Raw genomic sequence first — 10020 nt, 5'->3', positions numbered from 1 at the left:
ATTTCATGTTCTTTTACTTTTCACAATCAATCCTGATAATTTCTGATATCCTGACTAAGATTTACAAGATAACCATAGCTTGCTTCAAGCCGACAATCTCCGTGGGATCGACCCTTACTCACGTAAGGTATTACTTGGACGACCCAGTGCACTTGTTGGTTAGTTGTGCGGGGTTGCAAAAGTGTGATTGCAATTTCGTGCACCAAGTTTTTGGCGCCGTTGCCGGGGATTGTTGAGTTTGGACAACTGACGGCTTATCTTGTTGCTTAGATTAGGACTGTTTTATTTTTGTTGGTTTAGAGTCTTTTAGTTGAGTCTAGTTCATATTTTAAGTTTGGTGTCAATTGCATGCTTTTGTTTTCTTTTAGTTTTTCGAATTTGCATGTCCTTAGTCTCTTTTTTATCTTTAAAAAATTCTAAGTTTGGTGTCTTCTTTGTGTTTTCCCCTTAAAAATTTTCGAAAATTAGTGTTTGATTTTCTAAAAATTTTAAGTTTGGTGTCATTTTGTTGTTTTTGTCTTTCCTCTTTTCCAAAAATCAAATCTTTTTCATAAAAGTTTTTTCAATCATATCTTTCTAATTGCTAATTTCAAAATCTTTTTAATTGACTAATTGATTCAGTTCTCAATTTGCTTTGATCTTGTTTTCTTTTTAATTTTCGAATTTTTATTTTGTCTTTTTTTTATTTTATTTTTTTTCGTTTAATTCAAAAAAAAAAAAAGAAAAATAAAAAGATATTTTTTATCTATTTGCAATCTATATCATTTCCCTTTATCCATTATGGACCTAAGTGGGATTGATCAGTCCAGAAGGACTCTGGGGTCATATGCTAACCCCATTACAGCTGCATATGGGAGTAGCATTTGTACACCTCCCATCAAAGCAAGCAGCTTTGAGCTAAATCCTCAACTCATTATCATAGTGCAGCAAAATTGCCAGTATTTCGGTCTTCCACAGGAAGAGCCTACTGAGTTTCTGGCACAATTCTTACAAATTACTGACACAGTACATGATAAAGAGGTGGATCAGGATGTCTACAGACTATTACTGTTTCCATTTGCTGTAAAAGATCAAGCTAAGAGGTGGTTGAATAACCAACCTACAGCAAGCATAAAAACCTAGAAACAGTTATCAGACAAATTCCTGAATCACTTTTACCCTCCAAAGAGGATGACACAGTTAAGGCTGGACATCCAAGGCTTTAAACAAGAGGATAATGAATCCCTTTATAATGCCTGGGAGAGGTATAGAGGTATGCTAAGAAAATGCCCCTCTGAAATGTTTTCAGAGTGGGTACAGTTAGACATCTTCTACTATGGGCTCACAGAAAAAGCTCAGATATCTTTAGACCACTCAGCTGGTGGATCTATCCACATGAGGAAGACAATTGAAGAGGCTCAAGAGCTTATAGACACTGTTGCTAGAAATCAATATTTGTACTCTAGCAATGAGCTCTCTCCAAAAGAGGAAGTCATGACAGTAGTCACTGATCCTAATCCTCAAGAACAGATGATTGAGCTTAATCAACAATTGCTCAGGATGACAGAACAGTTAGCAGAATTTAAAGAGATGCTCCATGAAACTAAAGTTGCTAACAAGAACATAGAACTGCAGTTGAATCAAGCAAAACAGCAAATATCTAAACAGATAACAGAGGAATGTCAAGCAGTTCAACTGAGGAGCGGGAAGACACTGAATAACACTGCTCAAAGTAGCAAAAAGCCAAACAATGAACAATTGACAGGGGATAACCAAACCACTGTTCAAAATCCCTCTGAGGACAGTAAGAGCCCAGAGAGGTATTGGCGTTCAAACGCCAGAGAGGGAAGGAAAGCTGGCGTTAAACGCCCATTCCTTGCCCAGTTCTGGCGTTCAAACGCCAGAAAAGGGGGAAAAGTTGGCGTTAAACGCTCATTTTCCACCCAATCCTGGCGTTTAGACGCCAAGGGAGGATCAGACACCTGAGAGTGCTGACAGTAATCCCTCTAAAAAGGCTTCTTTAACCACTTCTGTAAGGAATAAACCTGCAGCATCTAAGGTTGAAGAATATAAAGCCAAGATGCCTTATCCTCAAAAACTCCGCCAAGCGGAACAGGATAAGCAATTTGCCCGCTTTGCAGACTATCTAAGGACTCTTGAAATAAAGATTCCGTTTGCAGAGGCACTTGAGCAAATACCTTCTTATGCTAAGTTCATGAAAGAAATCTTAAGTCATAAGAAGGATTGGAGAGAAATTGAAAAAGTGTTTCTCACTGAAGAATGCAGTGCAGTCATTCTAAAAAGCTTACCAGAAAAGCTTCAAGATCCAGGAAGCTTTATGATACCATGCACATTAGAAGGTGCTTGCACTAAGACAGCCCTATGTGATCTTGGAGCAAGCATCAATCTAATACCTGCATCCACTATCAGAAAGCTTGGGTTGACTGGAGAAGTCAAACCAACCCGAATATGCCTCCAACTTGCTGATGGCTCCATTAAATATCCATCAGGCATAATAGAGGATATGATTGTCAAGGTTGGGCCATTCGCCTTTCCAACTGACTTTGTGGTGCTGGAAATGGAGGAGCACAAGAGTGCGACTCTCATTCTAGGAAGACCTTTCCTAGCAACTGGACGAACTCTCATTGATGTACAAAAAGGAGAAGTAACCCTGAGAGTCAATGAGGATGAGTTCAAGTTGAATGCTGTAAAAGCTATGCAGCATCCAGACACACCAAATGACTGCATGGGCGCTGACATTATTGACTCTCTGGTAGAAGAGATCAATATGACTGAAAGCCTAGAATCAGAGCTTGAGGACATCTTCAAAGATGCTCAACCTGATCAAGAAGAATCAGTGGAAACAAAGGAATTTTCGAAAATTCCTCAAGAGGAGGATAAGCCTCCCAAACCTGAACTCAAACCACTACCACCATCCCTGAAATATGCATTTCTGGGAGAGGGTGACACTTTTCCAGTGATTATAAGCTCTGCTTTAAATCCACAGGAAGAGGAAGCATTGATTCAAGTGCTAAGGACACACAAGACAGCTCTTGGGTGGTCTATAAGTGATCTTAAGGGCATTAGCCCAGCTAGATGCATGCACAAGATCCTGTTGGAGGATAATGCCAAACCAGTGGTTCAACCACAAAGGAGGCTAAATCCAGCCATGAAGGAGGTGGTGCAGAAAGAGGTCACTAAATTACTAGAGGCTGGGATTATTTATCCTATTTCTGATAGCCCCTGGGTGAGCCCTGTCCAAGTTGTCCCCAAAAAGGGAGGCATGACAGTGGTTCATAATGAAAAAAATGAACTGGTTCCTACAAGAACAGTCACAGGGTGGCGTATGTGTATTGACTACAGAAGGCTCAATACAGCCACCAGAAAGGATCATTTTCCTTTACCATTCATAGACCAAATGCTAGAAAGACTAGCTGGTCATGATTATTACTGCTTTTTAGATGGCTATTCAGGCTACAACCAAATTGCAGTAGATCCTCAGGACCAGGAAAAAACAGCATTTACTTGTCCTTCTGGCGTGTTTGCCTACAGGAGGATGCCTTTTGGTCTGTGCAATGCACCTGCAACCTTTCAGAGGTGCATGCTCTCTATCTTCTCAGATATGGTAGAGAAATTTCTGGAAGTCTTCATGGATGACTTCTCAGTATATGGAGACTCATTCAGCTCCTGTCTTAATCACCTAGCACTTGTCCTGAAAAGGTGCCAAGAGACTAACCTGGTTTTAAACTGGGAGAAATGTCACTTTATGGTGACTGAGGGAATTGTCCTTGGGCACAAAATTTCAAGCAGGGGAATAGAGGTGGATAAGGCAAAGGTAGAGGTAATTGAAAAATTACCACCACCTGCCAATGTTAAGGCAATCAGAAGCTTTCTGGGGCATGCAGGATTCTACAGAAGGTTCATAAAGGATTTTTCAAAAATTGCAAAACCTTTGAGTAACCTGCTAGCTGCTGACACACCATTTGTGTTTGACACACAGTGTCTGCAGGCATTTGAGACCCTGAAAGCTAAGCTGGTCACAGCACCAGTCATCTCTGCACCAGACTGGACATTGTCATTTGAACTAATGTGTGATGCCAGTGACCATGCCATTGGTGCAGTGTTGGGACAGAGGCATAACAAGTTTCTGCACATCATTTATTATGCCAGCCGTGTTCTAAATGACGCACAGAAGAATTACACAACCACAGAAAAAGAGTTACTTGCAGTGGTCTATGCCATTGACAAGTTTAGATCCTATCTAGTGGGATCCAAAGTGGTTGTGTACACTGACCATGTTGCTCTTAAATACTTACTCACAAAGCAGGATTCAAAACCCAGACTTATAAGATGGGTGTTGCTTCTGCAAGAGTTTGATATAGAGATAAGAGACAGAAAAGGGACAGAGAACCAAGTAGCTGATCATCTGTCCCGAATAGAACCAGTAGCTGGGGCGTCCCTCCCCTCCACTGAGATCTCTGAGACCTTTTCAGATGAGCAACTCTTTGCCATTCAGGAAGCTCCATGGTTTGCAGATATTGCAAACTATAAAGCTGTGAGGTTCATACCCCAGGAGTACAGCAGAGTGTAAAGAAAAAAATTAATTTCAGATGCCAAGTACTACCTCTGGGATGAACCATATCTCTTTAAGAGATGTGCAGACGGAATGATCCGCAGATATGTATCCAGAGAAGAAGCACAAAGGATCCTATGGCACTGCCATGGATCACAGTATGGAGGACATTTTGGAAGTGAGCGAACAGCCACTAAAGTCCTCCAATGTGGCTTCTACTGGCCTACTCTCTATAAAGATTCCTGAGAGTTTGTGCGTAACTGTGACAGTTGCCAAAGAGCTGGTAACTTGCCTCACGGATATGCCATGCCTCAACAAGGGATATTAGAGATAGAATTGTTTGACGTATGGGGAATTGACTTCATGGGGCCATTCCCACCATCATACTCAAACACTTACATTCTGGTGGCAGTGGACTATGTATCTAAGTGGGTAGAAGCAATTGCTACACCCACTAATGATACCAAGACTGTGCTAAAATTCCTCCAGAAACACATCTTCAGCAGGTTTGGTGTTCCCAGAGTACTAATCAGTGACGGGGGCACTCATTTCTGCAATAAACAGCTATACTCTGCTATGGTAAGATATGGAATTAGCCACAAAGTGGCAACTCCGTATCATCCACAGACAAATGGGCAAGCTGAGGTCTCTAACAGAGAGCTAAAAAGAAAATCCTGGAACGGACTGTGATAGCCCGAAGAAAGGATTGGGCAAAGAGCTTGGATGATGCTCTGTGGGCATACAGAACAGCATTCAAGACTCCTATAGGAACCTCTCCATACCAACTGGTGTATGGGAAGGCCTGTCATCTGCCCGTGGAACTGGAACATAAAGCCTACTGGGCAACCAGATTCCTAAACATGGATGCTCAGTTAGCTGGTGAAAAAAGATTACTCCAGCTAAATGAGCTAGAGGAGTTCAGACTCAATGCCTTTGAGAATGCAAAAATTTATAAGGAAAAGGCAAAGAAATGGCATGACAAGAAGTTGTCAACCAGAGTCTTTGAGCCAGGACAAAAAGTTCTGCTCTTCAACTCTAGGCTCAGACTGTTTCCAGGAAAACTTAAATCCTGGTGGAGGGGTCCGTATGTGATTACAGGAGTATCACCATATGGATATGTTGAGCTTCAGGATATTGATTCTGACAAAAAGTTCATTGTTAATGGACAGAGAATCAAGCATTATCTTGAAGGCAATTTTGAGCAGGAATGCTCAAAACTGAGACTTGAGTGATTCTCAGTAAAGGTCCAACTAAAGACAGTAAAGAAGCGCTTGCTGGGAGGCAACCCAGTCATTAGGAGGTTATATGATTTGTTCTTACAGAGGCAAGTATCAAAAATGAAGGAATTCACAGAGTTACAGAAGGATTCAGCTCAAAAAGCATAAAAAAGAGCTTACTGGCGAAAAAACGCCAGTAAGGGGCATTTTGGGCGTTAAACGCCAGAATGGGTACCATTCTGGGCGTTTAACGCCAGGTGTGCAGCATCCTGGGCGTTTAGCAAAACGCCCAGTGATAAAGGAATTCTGGCGTTTAACGCCAGCCAGGGCACCTGGCTGGGCGTTAAACGCCAGCCAGGGCACCTGGCTGGGCGTTAAACGCCCACAATGGGCAATCAATGGGCGTTAAACGCCAGAATGGGTGCCATTCTGGGCGTTTAACGCTAGAAAGGTGGGGGGAGTAAAATTTTGTTTTCAAATCAAATTTTTTCAAACTTTCCTTTTCTTACCCATACTTTTCTACAAAAACACATTTCAATCTCTCATCATTCACTTTCAAATTTTCAAAAATCTAAAATCATTCTTCAAATCTCTCAAATCATTCCCAAATTTTGTTCAAAAACTCACCCTTTTCTCAATTTCTTTCCATATCTTCTCAAATCTCCTTTCAAATTTTTCTTTTTTTCGAAATCTCTCCTCCCCACTTTATAAATACACGTTTGGCCCCCCTCATTCCCCACACCATTCGAATTTGCTCTTCCTCTCTCTCTCTTCTTTCCTTTCTTTTGCTTGAGGACAAGCAAACCTCTAAGTTTGGTGTGCTTTTCCGTGATCACTAAGCCAAGATTCATCAAGATCATGGCTCCTAAGGGAAAACAAACCAATTTAAGAGGAAAGAAAGAGAATAATCCAAAGAATCTTTGGAATCAAGAGAAGTTCTTAACCAAAGAACATGAAGACCATTATCACAAAATAATGGGTCTGAGGTCGGTGATCCCGGAAGTTAAATTTGATCTAAAAGAAGATGAATATCCGGGGATCCAAGAGCAAATTCGAAACAGAGGATGGGAAGTTCTAACCAATCCTGAGATAAAGGTTGGAAGGAATATGGTTCAGGAATTCTACTCAAATCTGTGGTTAACAGATAAGCAGAGAATGACTGGAACTGCTTACCATACCTACAGAACCATGGTCAGAGGGAAAGTTATGTACTTCCATCTGGACAAAATAAGAGAAATCTTCAAATTACCTCAACTGCAAGATGATCCTGAATCCTTTAATAGGAGAATGGTGAGAGCAGATAAAGGGTTGGATCAAGTTCTAGAGGACATATGCCTCCCTGGAACTAAGTGGATAACCAATTCAAAGGGTGTCCCAAACCAACTCAAGAGGGGAGACCTCAAACCAATTGCAAGAGGTTGGCTAGACTTTATTGGGCGTTCCATACTGCCCACTAGCAACCATTCTGAGGTCACTATCAAGAGAGCAGTGATGATTCATTGCATTATGCTTGGAAAAGAAGTGGAGGTTCATCATGTGATTGCTTGTGAGATCTACATAATTGCAAATAAAAATTCCACTGAAGCCAAATTGGCTTACCCAAGCTTGATCTCCTTGCTCTGTAAAGAGGCTGGGGTAAAGATGGGAGTAGATGAATTCATACCCATTGAACATCCAATCACCAAGAAGTCAATGGAAGGACAAATGCAAGACAACTCTATCAAAAGGAGGGCGCAGGAGTTCCTCCCTAAATTCCCTGAAATTGGCTACTGGGCCAGCCTAGAAGCATCTATCAACAAGTTGCAAGAGACTATGGGGTAACTGAAGGAAGAACAGCAGAATCAGAACTGCATGCTCTGCAAATTGCTGAAGGAACAAGAGAAGCAGGGGCGTGAACTCCAAGAGTTGAAACGCCAAAAGCTCTCATCTCAAGTTGAGGGAGCATCCACTTCTCAAAATCAAGGTTGTTGAGTCCTAACTCTGTGAAAACCTCTATCATTAAGAGCCTATTTAAATTTTTGTTTTTTATTTTCTAGTCTCATCTTATATTTATTTTTGAGTCTTGTTTTTAATTCATAATTAATAAAATTTAAAATTCATGTCTTAAAGCTATGAATGTCCTATGACTCCATCACCTCTCTTAAAAGAAAAATGCTTTAATCACAAAAGAACAAGAAGTACAGGATTTCGAAATTTATCCTTGAAACTAGTTGAATTAGTTTGATGTGGTGACAATAATTTTTGTTTTCCGAATGAATGCTTGAACAGTGCATATGTCTTTTGAATTTGTTGTTTTGAGAATGTTAAAAATTGTTGGCTCTTGAAAGAATGAGGAAAAAGAGAACTGTTATTGAGGATCTAAAAAAATCATTAGATTGATTCTTGAAGCAAGAAAAAGCAGTGAATACAAAAAAAAATAATAATAATAATAAATAATTTCGAAAAAAAAAAGAAGAGAGAAAGAAAAAGAAAAAGAAAAAGAAAGAAATAAAGTTGTGATCCAAGGCAAAAAAGAGTGTGCTTAAGAACCCTGGACACCTCTAATTGGGGACTCTAGCAAAGCTGAGTCACAATCTGAAAAGGTTCACCCAATTATGTGTCTGTGGCATGTATGTATCCGGTGGTAATACTGGAAGACAGAGTGCTTTGGGCCACAGCCAAGACTCATACACTAGCTATGTTCAAGAATCATTATACTTAACTAGGAGAATCAATAACATTATCTGAGTTCTGAGTTCTTATAGATGCCAATCATTCTGAACTTCAAAGGATAGAGTGAGATGCCAAAACTGTTCGGAGGCAAAAAGCTACTAGTCCCGCTCATCTAATTGGAGCTAAGTTTCCTTGATATTTTGGAATCTATAGTATATTCTCTTCTTTTTATCCTATTTTGATCTTCAGTTGCTTGGGGACAAGCAACAATTTAAGTTTGGTGTTGTGATGAGCGGATAATTTATACGCTTTTTGGCATTGTTTTTAGTATGTTTTTAGTATGATCTAGTTAGTTTTTAGTATATTTTTATTAGTTTTTAGTTAAAATTCACTTTTTTGGACTTTACTATGAGTTTGTGTGTTTTTCTGTAATTTCAGGTATTTTCTGGCTGAAATTGAGGGCTCTGAGCAAAAATCTGATTCAGAGACTGAAAAGGACTGCAGATGCTGTTGGATTCTGACCTCCTTGCACTCGAAGTGGATTTTCTGGAGCTACAGAAGCCCAATTGGTGCGCTCTCAACGGCATTGGAAAGTAGACATCCTGGGCTTTCCAGCAATGTATAATAGTCCATACCTTTCCCGAGATTTGATGGCCCAAACTGGCGTGGCAAAACAGCCTCAGAAATTCCAGCGTTTAACGCTGGAACTGGCATAAAACTTGGAGTTAAACGCCCAAACTGGCATAAAAGCTGACGTTTAACTCCAGAAAAGGTCTCTACACGAAAATGCTTCAATGCTCAGCCCAAGCACACACCAAGTGGACCCAGAAGTGGATTTTTACGTCATTTACTCATTTCTGTATACCCTAGGTTACTAGTTTACTATTAATAGGATCTTTTGACATTGTATCTGTACCTCATGACACTTTACACGTTTCTTTGTGTACTTTCCACAGCATGAGTCTCTAAACCCCATGGTTGGGGGTGAGGAGCTCTGCTGTGTCTTGATGGATTAATGCAATTACTACTGTTTTTCATTCAATCATGCTTGCTTCCATTCTAAGATATCACTTGTTCTTAAATCGGATGAACGTGATGATCTGTGACAATCATCATCATTCTCAACTATGAACGTGTGCCTGACAACCACCTCCGTTCTACCTTAGATTAAGTAGATATCTCTTGGATTCTTTAACCGGAATCTTCGTGGTATAAGCTAGAACTGATGGCGGCATTCAAGAGAATCCGGAAGGTCTAAACCTTGTCTGTGGTATTCTGAGTAGGATTCAATGATTGAATGACTGTGACGAGCTTCAAACTCCTGAAGGCGGGGCGTTAGTGACAGACGCAAAAGAATCATTGGATTCTATTCCGGCCTGATTGAGAACCGACAGATGGATAGTCGTGCCGTGACAGGGTGCGTTGAACATTTCCACTGAGAGGATGGGAGGTAGCCATTGACAACGGTGAAACCCTACATACAGCTTGCCATGGAAGGAGCCTTGCGTGTTTGAAGAAGAAGACAGTAGGAAAGCAGAGATTCAGAAGATGTAGCATCTCCAAAACCTCAACATATTCTCTATCACTGCAAAACAAGTA

This window comes from Arachis hypogaea, chromosome 5, assembly GCF_003086295.3.
Source record: "Arachis hypogaea cultivar Tifrunner chromosome 5, arahy.Tifrunner.gnm2.J5K5, whole genome shotgun sequence".
Taxonomy (NCBI): domain Eukaryota; kingdom Viridiplantae; phylum Streptophyta; class Magnoliopsida; order Fabales; family Fabaceae; genus Arachis; species Arachis hypogaea.
Note: the sequence above shows the minus strand (reverse complement) of the source record.